This window comes from Cajanus cajan, chromosome 4, assembly GCF_000230855.2.
Source record: "Cajanus cajan strain Asha chromosome 4, NIPB_CcT2T_4, whole genome shotgun sequence".
NCBI lineage: Eukaryota > Viridiplantae > Streptophyta > Magnoliopsida > Fabales > Fabaceae > Cajanus > Cajanus cajan.
The window spans coordinates 16638277-16650384 of NC_138520.1; positions in this window are offsets into that span (position 1 = coordinate 16638277).

Consider the following 12108-nt stretch of genomic DNA (forward strand, 5'->3'; position numbering starts at 1 on the left):
TAAAATCATCATCTCGTCCTTGATCCTCCCTATGTTGGTTGGTTGATGGTGTTGTTGATGGTTGAACTACCTGAATTATTTGCCTCATCATCTCTAATAATTGTGTTTGCAAAAAAGAGGCCAATGCATTATTTATAATTATAGTGACCCGTTCTTCTGTAATAGGCGTAAGATTTGTAGAGGAACCTGCAACCTCTGGAGATAAAGCTTAGGTAGAGCTACTAGTTCCAAGATCCAAGCTATGTCCCATGCCATGCACTCTTTTCTTCTTGTTTTCACCTGCAGCTTTTAACCAAAGATCAGAATCAATTACAGGATGAGATGAAGTGTCCTCTCCATATTTTTGTGTCATTGATTCTTCATATGTTTCCTACAAATAATAAAAAAAATAAGTGAAAAGCAAGAGGTTAAAAAAGTACATAATCAATCTTAAAATATAAAATAACATATAATAAATTTCTTTGCCCTAGTTGAGACAAATTCACCATCATTTTTTTTGTGAACTTTGTTATACACTTCACGTTAAGAAACAGAACGATTCTGTTGTGCCTACTGTTACAGTACAAATTGTAAGTAATGAAATTTACCAAAGAAACTCATTAATTTTCAAAACCTTCAACTTTCACAACTTGTTAAAGAATTAAAAAAAATTGCACTTAAAAAAAATCCATAGGTAAAGAAATTTTTTTAAGACATCATTAATAACACAATTTTAATTGTAACAAATTCCAAATATTAGCTAAATTAATAAATCTAAAAAACAAGTAACTTTTACCATGGATTATCTAAGTAAAACAATTATATTAGAATAGGAATAAAGCAAACATCACTCATTAATTATTGACAAAATTCAATATGATTTGATTACCATAGTTTTTTTGTGTTGCCCGAAGCTTCTTGACCCTCCTGTGTGCACCATTACTTTAGGCTAGGCAGCCCTATTTTGTCTTCCAGCAACAGATTTCTTTTGCCATTCTAGTTTCTTCCAAATGTCGATCAACCCATTCCATATTCCAGCTTTCATCCCTCTAGGCTTGTGAGCCCTTAAATCCTCATAATTTCTTGAGTTTGCTACTTTTATTGCTTTATCCCTGTCTTTACACAATTGATCAGAATACCTATCCATGCATGTTTTTTACCAAACTTCCCTCGCCATCACACGATCATATTCTGATGCAAAATAATATTTTTCCTGCAATAATACAACTGAAGTAAAAAAAAAATAGTTGTTGATATAATGATATAATATATAATACTATTAGATTAATTACTTACCTTAAAATCATTAAATAACATTTCTTTCATTTCAGGGCAATAACTTTTCCAACAATCTGCAGCATAAGGCATCCTTGACATTACCTCAGAAATGATATAACGACTAACGAGTCACAAATTGTTGAGTAAACCTCTTCGTATAATTCAATTCAAACCACAAATAGTTCAATAACATGAATTTAAAGTATTAATCATATTCATAAATTCAATTTTACTTACGATTTAGAAATTGCCTCCACGGATATTATTTGCCTCCTATCAACTTCTACATTAGAATCTTCACTTGAAGGCACCATAGTAGGTTGTTGATTATCAGATGTTGGTATAGTATTTGATTCACCACCATTAATCAATGGGGTGGTATCAGATGATTGTCCACCACTGGTTGATGTAGCACCACCATTAGCTAATGAACTAGTAGATCCATCACCTAGACAAACATAGTAAAGAAAAGTTAGTTTTTATCCATTGCATTTAAATAAATATAGAGTTAATAATTAAAATGTTATTCTAAAAGTGTATGAGGTGAGTGATGAGAAACATGTGGTGGAGGATTCGAAGCAATTTGAGTGAGCTGATGAGGATTATTGGCTTGATTAACCCGACGCCCTTTTCCTCGAATAGTTGGCATAATGATTACCTACATAAAATTAAAACAACAAAAAATGATCATTTATATGGGAAATTAAAGTCATAAAGAACCACAAGTAATCAAATAAGGCAATACTAGTACCAATTAGAAACCCTTTTATCTATTTCTTATTTTAACACTAAAAAATGAGTAATTATGTGTAATGTGTTGAAACTAAAACCTTTTAGAATATATTCATCACCTTTCAAAATCAAGTTGTTAATCATAACTAGATTCTGAATCATATAATTCCTCATCATCTATGAACTCGTTAATATCTTCAATCTCATCATCTTCAATATCATCAATGAAGTGATCATGATGCAAGTTGTCCATTGGATGATGTATATCATTGTTGCCTACTTCTTCCATTGGAGCAATTCCATCAAATAATGGTATCGTCTCATCATGTATAACACTTTGGTGTGCTCTTATGGATCCATCATCTTGGTAATAATCAGTATAAGTTAGCTCATTTGATCCACCAAATTCATCATTTAATGTTTCAGCCATAAAAAGTTTTGGTCTAACTTTGCAAGCTGCCTACCATTCATCACTAGATCTACCCCCACTTTGTCGGTATCTTGTATAGTAAACTTGTTGTGCTTGTTCAACTAAAATAAATGGCTCATCTGATTGAAGCTTTGATTTATGTTTGATATCAACCAACCCATATCTTTCATCAATAGTGACACCATTTAGGTCAAACCAGTGGCAGCGTAGGATAATTACTCTTTGATGTCCAAGATATGATAATTCTAATATCTCCTCAACAATTTCATAATAGTCTAAATCATTCTCACCATATATATTTCCCCGAACGCATACCCTACTATTCATGGTGGATTTATTATGTCCATAGTCCTTAGTATGAAATCTATATCCATTAACTATGAAGCCATTAAAAGAAGTTGCAAATTTAGATGGACCATAACTTATCTCTTTAATCATTTGATCATCAACTTGATTTGTACTTACGTGTAAATGATTTCAAAGAGAAAAAATGGTTGCATCACTTAGTATATATTATGACGTTAAAAAGAACATTATATACATTTATCAGTAAGTTGACTCACTTGATGTTTCAACCATTTACTGAAGTTTTTATCGCGAGTTTCCACTATTTCATCCTCATCAATATTGGGATTTGTTTCCTTTAGCGAATCCTCAAATTGTCTAATACATATAATAAAATTAATAAGAAAACTAATTTCACTATAAACTACCAAAATTGAGAAATTAGGGAGCAAACTTACTGGAGATAAGGTTCCACTTCTTTGCAATTTACAAGAACATATGTCTCAGCAATTTCAAGCTCTTTATCTGTTAATATTATTTTTTGACCCTTGCTAATAGGACGACATGGGTATTTAAAAATAGACAACTTATCATCACCATTGGTATCTTCACCACCATCACCATTTCGAGGAACTTGAGTGTGTCTTGTTTGTATAGTTGGATCAAAGTATATAGAAGCAAAATTAGAAATTTCTTCCACAATATAAGCTTCACAAATGGATCCTTCTACCCTTGCTTTATTTTGATCCTTCTTTTTCAAGTACAACATGCACCTCTCAAATGGATACATCCATCTGTACTGCACTAGTCTGCCAACCTTGGCTTCATAAGGGAGATGCACAATTAAATGTTCCATGGAATCAAAGAATGCTGGCGGGAAAATATTTTCAAGCTTGCAAATTGTTTCAATAATGGAAACCTTAACATTGTCCATGACGGAAGTACGTATCTCATGTGCACAAATTTATTTGAAAAACAAGCTGAGTTCTGTTAATACTCCCCATATTGGCTTTGGCAACATATCATGAAATGCCAAAGGAATTAGTCTTTGCATAAAAACATGACAGTCATAACTTTTCATTCCATATATCTTTCCTTCATCTATATTAATGCAACGTGATATGTTAGATGCATACCCATCTGGAAATTTTAATTGTTTTATCCACTCACACACTTTCTTTCTTTGATTATCATTCAAGACATATGTCGCCTTTGGCTTTTTATACATTTCATTCTCAAATATCAACTCTAAACTTGGGCGTTTACAAATATCTTTCAAATCAACTCTTGCATTTGCATTGTCTTTTGTCTTTCCCTTTATGTCCATGACAGTGTTGAAGATATTGTCAAACACATTTTTTTCAACATGCATGACATCCAAATTGTGTCGTATTAGATTAGTGGACCAATAAGGTAATTCCCAGAATATGCTTTTCTTCACCCAATTATGCCTTGTACCAAAGCTAGGTTGTTGTTGTTTGCGTGCCTTCAAGCCAAAAGTGATAGAATGAAGTTGATTCACCATATTTAAGACATCCATGCCATTAAATTCTTGTGGAGGTAAAGATTTTACTACTGTTGACTTCTTAAAAGAGTGTCGATCACGACGAAATTGATGATCAATGGGCAATAATTGACGATGACAATCAAACCAACAACATTTCCTTCCATGTTTCAGATAAAATGATTTACTATGCTCCATACAATAGGGGCAAGCAAGTCTCCCATGAGTGCTCCAACCAGATAACATTCCATATGCTGGAAAGTCACTTATTGTCCATAATAAAGTTGCTTTCATAATGAAATTTTGCTTCCTACATGCATCAAAAGTGTTAACCCCAATATTCCATAAGATTTTCAACTCATCAATTAGAGGCCTAAGATACACATCTAAACTTCTACTAGGAGACTTTGGTCCAGGAATCACAAGACTGAGAAATATATATTCCCTTTTCATACACATACTTGGGGGAAGATTGTATGGTGTGAGGAAAACAAGCCAATAGGAATATAAGGTACTTGAATTACCAAATGGATTAAAGCCATATGTGCAAAGTCCAAGCCTAACATTTCGTGGCTCTTGTGCAAATGTTGGATGGGTATGGTCAAATTTCTTCCAAGCATCAACATCAACTGGATGTGTCATAATTGATTCATCTTGACGCACACCATCGACATGCCAACGCATATATTTTGAAGTATTTTTAGACATAAAAAGACGTTGGAGTCTTGGAATAATGGGAAATATCTCAACACTGAGTAAGGGACATCTTTCTGTTTTGAAGAATGTTTTGCCTTTGGTTTAAATCGCGGTTGTCCGCATACTGAGCAAACATCCTTATCACTATTTTCTTTATAATACAACATGCAATGATTAATACATGCATCTATCTTCTCATATCCTAATCCCAACTCACTAACCATTCGCTTGGATTTGTAATAATTTTCAGGTAACTTTTCCGACTCTGGAAGCATGCTTTTGATTATGGCAATCATTCGATCATAACAACTCACACTCATATTAAACTCTGACTTCAAATTTATGAGTTGGGTTACAGCTGACAATTTTGTATGCTTCTTACAACCATCCCATAGTTGTTCGTCAGCATCTCTTAGTAAGTTATAAAACTTTGAAGCTGATGGATTTGGATCTTCCTCCATTTCTTCTTCTGGATTCAATCTATCACAAGCCGTATCCATAACCATATCCATATAAGGATTTCTATTCTCCTCAAAGCAATCTTGGGCAACAAATGTTGATGCACTATCCCCCCATCTTTCTTCACCATGATGAGTCTAATTTACATAACCGTCCATAAATCCATGGTCATACAAATGTTTTTCCCTCATTACATGTGATTACCTTGCAAATGACACCATCAAGCAATATCAAAAACCAAAATTTCAATAGTCTATTTAGACTAATGTCATTTTCCATTGTTTCTCCTAAAGTTTTATTTAGTCTTGCCATATCCATTTTACTCAATATTTTCCATTCAATTATAAAAGATATCACTCTAACCCCTTGTGCATATTTAAGGCACAAAATTCCCTTAACAAAGCCATGTGTTAAGCACCAAAGAGCAACCAAGGAATCAAACCAACCCCAAACAAAGAAAGTTTAGAGATAAATGGTTTTCCTTTAAAGATGCATTCCTTCTAAGACAAAGACACCATGAAATACCATATGGAGCAACTACCTATAACACTTTATTTGCTCTGATCAACACATTTGAATTTATTATTTGGTCTCTTGATTCTTCTAGGGTGTTTTCAAAGAAAACCATTGTTCCAATCCTAAACATACATTGGATAGAGGTAATTGATAAACTAGTAATATTCATTTTCTCTCAGTTTCCACTTCTCTTTTCTCTCTGAATTGTAATAGTTTGTAAAATGGTGCTAATAAAATTAATATTAATGACATGTTACAAGCTCATAGACCACATAACACCTTTTCACATTGTCCACCTTGTATGTCTGTTATGGGAGACGTTTGGAAATAATCAGTTCCCTTATATCAGGAGACAATACCATATTAGGTCTCAAACTCTGCACCTACTGCTAGAAATTAGAATCAAACATATTATATAGTACCACTACTCAATTCAGTACTTTCAATTTCTAAACTCATCAGAAGAGTTTAACAAGAAAACTACCAGTTATAACCTCATAACATGTTGGCATCAATCAAGCCTAGATATTCTGAAAATGCAAAAATATCAGTGTCTAACACATATCTGACAATTTATGGATCATACTTCCTGTAATTTTTTAGTTATATTTATTGTTAAAAAGGATTTTTTTTGTGATATTATAACTTGGACAGGGAAATTGTATAATGTGACATGTTTATCTAAATGTATATTTTAAAAAAATTAATTTTAAAATTGCTAGACATCCTATATATAATCTAAACTTTAGCAGTTAAATGTTAAGCTAATCATACATTTCAGAAAAAATGCTTTTGCTATGTTTTATGCTTATGGCCTTTTTTGCATCAGACACTAACCAGATTCTTAAATCATCAGTCTACATGCTTATAAATTGTCCACCACTCAAGGATTCTAAAAGACAAACTTTTTTTTTCTGAACCTTATATTAACTACTACTCAACAAACAACAAATCTTAAGGGTATTTATCATGTATAAGAATATTCCCTCATCCAACACACACAAATGTAATAACAAACCTCAAAGTTTGAATATCATCCAGCTCTGCAGCATTAGATCTTCGAATTGCCTCTTCTGTTGGAAGACAGATTGAACCAAGATTGTAAAACCAACAAATAGATTTAAGGCATAAAACATGCATGAAACTACACGGATACGTATATCTATACATGTTTATAAGTTTAACAATCCATTGACGTACCTTCCTCCTTTCGTGTTAATTTTAGTTCAGTCAACTGGCAATCAAGAAGCAATTCAAACAATTAGAGGAAACAATAGAGAAGACAAAACATTAAAAAAAAAGTATATTACCCATGTAAGCATTTAACTTGGTAAATGTGCTACTAATATAAGCATCATTATATTCTTCAATTATATTAAAGAATCTAACAAGCTTTAAAAGGACAACTAGAGAAGTTCATAATGTTATGAGCAATAAGTATGATTCCACATGCATTTATGGCTGATAATAGCAAAGTCCAGAAAATCTTCTGCACTCAGATACAGTTAGTATCTAAGTTAGCCCTAAACAAATATAACTGGCATATATCTTCACACATTTTTTAACCATCTTCATCATAATTTTCCTCATTTTTTCCAATAAATTTTCTTTTACCCATAAAAAAGCATTTATGTAGCCACTAATTAACACCCTAAAGTAGTGGTATTAACCAATAATAATAACAATAGTTAAAAGAATAATAACCAAGTACACCTGACCAAATCGTTTGAACATTGACAAGTACCTTCCGTGTCCTTGCTGCATCTCTTTCTCTCAAATGATGCTCTAATTCCTCCTTCTCTCTTTGATCTTTCAATATTTCTTCTTCCAACTGTTTGCAAATAAACAAGCAATCACATCAAAACAAGAGACGAATAATAATAACAACAAAAATAAATAATGCATTTACAAACGGATGTAATAGAACATCATATATGCAAAGGAAGATTTTTCAACAAATCAACTCGTTGACATGATCAACAAAAATTGGACTGCACAAAATCTAGTTCTCATTTAAAAACATTATATTTAAGACAGGAAAAAATAGCTCAGTACCACCAAGGCACTTATGAATCTAAATAGTACTCAGCAAGAGATACTCAACAAACAAACCCAGAAACTCAATGATTCATAGAGTTGAATATGTTCACTGAAATGCACCATGGGAAAAACAAAATGTAGCTGACAGCGCAATAAAAACATATGGATATGGCAGCAAGAGTTTCATTATCAGTTACAAAATTTACACCTTCAAATAATAGATACGGCGATTGAGTTGAGTACCTGGACCTTGGGGGCAGTGGTTTGAGGGAGGCGGTCCGGTTCGGCCTGCCTGACAGTGTTGAGTGTCTTTTAGGCTTGATTTGCACTCAACTTTTAGTACTCTTTTTGGGTAATTGTAGATAATATATATGTTATTAATTTCACCCACTTAATTTAAAGAATTAAGTTATACTATAAGAGTAGAGGAGTAGTAGCAATCTTAAGGAATTTCCTCATTTTTTGCAGGATTTTTGGCAAGGCAGAGATCCACAGCCATAGCTGTGGATCTGGAGCTTGAGCTGTGGAAGTCTGGGAAGGATATAGAAATCCAGAAAGTTGGAGCTATAGCTGTGGATCTGCAACTATAGCTGTGGATCTGCAGCTATAGCTGTGAAAATCTGAAATGCAATTTGAAGCTCCAGAGAGTTGAAGCTAAAGCTGTGGACTCACAATTAAAGCCATGGAAGCATCCAAGACCCAGCAAAAAACTCCAGAGATCCACAACCATAGCTGTGGTTTCACCGCTTGAGCGTTGGAGGTTCCTTAAGCTTGAAGGAGTTGCCACAGCTATAGCTGTGAAACCACAACTGTAGCTTTGGAGGTTTCTTCACCCTAAAGGACTCTCCACAGCCATAGCCGTGGATCTACAGCTGCAGCTGTGGGAGTAAAAGTCACTTTTTGGGCCCTGTTTTGAAGCTCATATAAAAAGGGAAAAAGGAGAAAAACAGGGGAGACGAAAATTATAGAGAGAAACAGATTGAGGAGCCCGGGAGAGGGAAGAACGAAGGGAGAACAAAGACTTGGAAGCTGAATCCTTTGGGAACGAAGATCAACTCCATTTCTTCATCCTTTACTTTGTAATTTCTTCTTTTCACTCTTTGGTCCTGTAATGGCCATGTGTGGCTAAACTCATTAAGGATTGGTTGGATGTAACTTCTAACTCCTCTTCTTCTTAAATATATGCATTTTGATCTCACTATTTGTGCTTGATTCTTCTCTTAATGCTTATATCAGCTTGATCACCCGTTGTATAATTTTTTGTTTTTGAATCCAGTTAGAAAACGTCTTCGAAAACCCGAACTGAATCTTGCACCTAATCACTTCTTGTTCTAGGAATAGACTTGATTTGGTTATTCACATTGTTCAAGTCATTGTTCTTAATGCGAAGTATTAAACTCAAAACATAGAGGAATCATGTTTTGAGCTTAATGACTTTAGGATTCAACCTTGAAGAATATTGTTGGATTACTTAATGAACGTGGAAATAATGGAATTAGAATCACATTTATTTTAAGAAGATCTACGAGTTAGCAAGTGCTTCTGAACCATTCCTTGTTTCTTAACCATTGTCTTTACTACTTTTATTTTATTGTGTTGCTTTACCCTATCTTCACTCATTTGCAATTATAACAACATTCTCTTTTAAATTATTAGAGCAAGAATTACTAAACACTCAAATTCCTGAGGAGGATATTTGAATACTACTTCGAAACTTGGTTCACTTGCCAAGTGGTGTGATTGCAAAAAAATCATCATTAGACAGCAGCGAGGAGGAAGGGCGAAGCGGATGAGCAGTTTGGGTTTGAAGAAGAGTGGAGAAGTAGGGATTGGGAAGAGAAGGGGCACCATACGCATCGCACCTTTCACCTCTTCTGAGTTCACCTTTCACCTTTCACCTTTGAAGAAGCAATTTCACTCTTAGGGTTTAGGAGGGAAACTAAAAAAATAAGGCGCTAACAACTCTTTTTTCATTTATTTTATATAAGTATAAAAAATATTAGTTAATATAATTTTTTAAACATATTATATTATTAAATATAAATATTTTAAACTTTTTATTTGATAAATTTAAATAACTTTTATCTTTATAAATGAATTTAATTTAAACTATAATTAAAAATAACAATAAACTAAATAGAAATAATACTGATAAAAATATACAAAAAGATATATTATTACAATTTTAATATGATATTATTTTAAATTCCAAAATAATATTAAAAAGGATAAATATAAGAAAAAAAATTATACATAGTAATTAGTTGTTGTTTTAGTTTTAAAAATAATAAAATACTTGTATTTGAAAAAAAATTTAAAATACATTAAAAATGAAGTGAAATATTTACTCTGTGCAATTAGTTTTGTTTTAAATCTCATGTATTTATTACTTTTACCTCTTATAATATTAATATTGCTTTTATTTTGAATACTTTTAAATAAAAAATTAAATTAAGTTGATTAAAATTTTTATAATTCAAACTATTGAAACGAATATTACTTAATATTATACGTGTTTTATATTTTTTTTTTTCGGAGAAAAGGTAAGTGTATTTTTTTTCTTTACACAATCATGCAATATTTATTAGTTATAGAAAATGCATTAGTATTAAAATAAATACTTTAAAAAGTAGTATTTCTTTTAACAACATTATAATAAAATTTTCATTTAAGATTTATTTATATATGATATAAATGTACTAAAATTACAATTGTATAAAAATATAATAATATTTGGAACAAAAAACTTATAAAAATGAAAAGTATTATAGCATACTGATGTGGGGAGAGAGAAGAAAGTAAAGTTATGTTTATTGAAAAGAAAACACACACACACACACATATATATATATATATATATAGAGAGAGAGAGAGAGAGAAAGAGAGAGAGAGAGAGAGCTATGGAGAGAAGGTAAATTAAATTAAATTTATTAAAAAAGATAGAGTAAAAAAAACATGTTGAGCAAAAACGTTTTTGAAAAAATTGTGATACGTGTTTAGAAAAAAAAATTTCTTTATATATAATATGATAATTAACAAATATCTTGATAAAATTGATTAATATATATATAATTTATGCTTACTTTAATTTTTCAGATATTATATATGAAATATAAGCTAAATATTAATTTAGAGCTTTTTAATGTTGATCTTTCCAATTTTTTAAAATTATTTTTAATCCTTATAGGATTATCCTTTCTCAATTTCAATATTTATAATATTTTTTTTTTTCAAAGTTTAGTCAATATAAGTTTATATTTTTTCTTTCTAATTTTTAGTTGTTAGTACAAAGTTACACGAACTAAAGTGAAATAAAATTATAATATATATTTAAAGAACTAAAATTTGAAAAATGCATATTTATAAGGATAAAAATTTAAAGAATTAAAATTGAGAAAACATGAACTTACAGAGACTAAATTCATATATAAATCAAAATAAACAAAAATATTTTAAATTATCATAATTAAGAAAATAAAATATACACGGACTAAATTCATATTGTAAACATATGAACTATATTTAAAATTTATGATGATGATATATATATATGTATGTTTTAAAAAATATATATGAGTGGAAATTCAGTTACTTCAAAAGTAACTCTTAAAAGAGTTATTTAATGAATGCAATTACGTTATATATTGAATTTCTTATTCAATAAATTAAGTCTAAAAATTTGTATACTTTATCTTTTAATCAATAGTTTTATTTAATAGATAATGTTAGATAATTTTAATAATTTTTAAAATTAGTATTAGATAATATTTAATAATTTTAAATATATTTTTAAATATTCAATAATTAAAAAAATGAAGAGATAACAAATAAGATAAAAAAATATATAAGTAAAATAAAAAATATATATAAGGAATTTCAAATTCTTACTTTTTTGGGAGAATTTGAAATTCTACTATTTCAAGAAATTTTACAAATACTTGAATTTCAAATTCTACAAGCAACGAAATCTTTTATTTGTGAGGGATTAGCGAAAAACCTTTTCCCTCCCTAATTTGCGATGGATTTGCGAGGGATGTACTTATAACTCATTAGCGAGGGATTTGCGACAAGAAAACTCCCTCGCTAGATGAAAAATTCGTTTTTATATTTTGGCTCATAATTTGGCGAGTGATTTGCAAGGCATTTGCGAGGACCTAAGTTTCTATCTAAATAAGCACTAGCTTTAGCG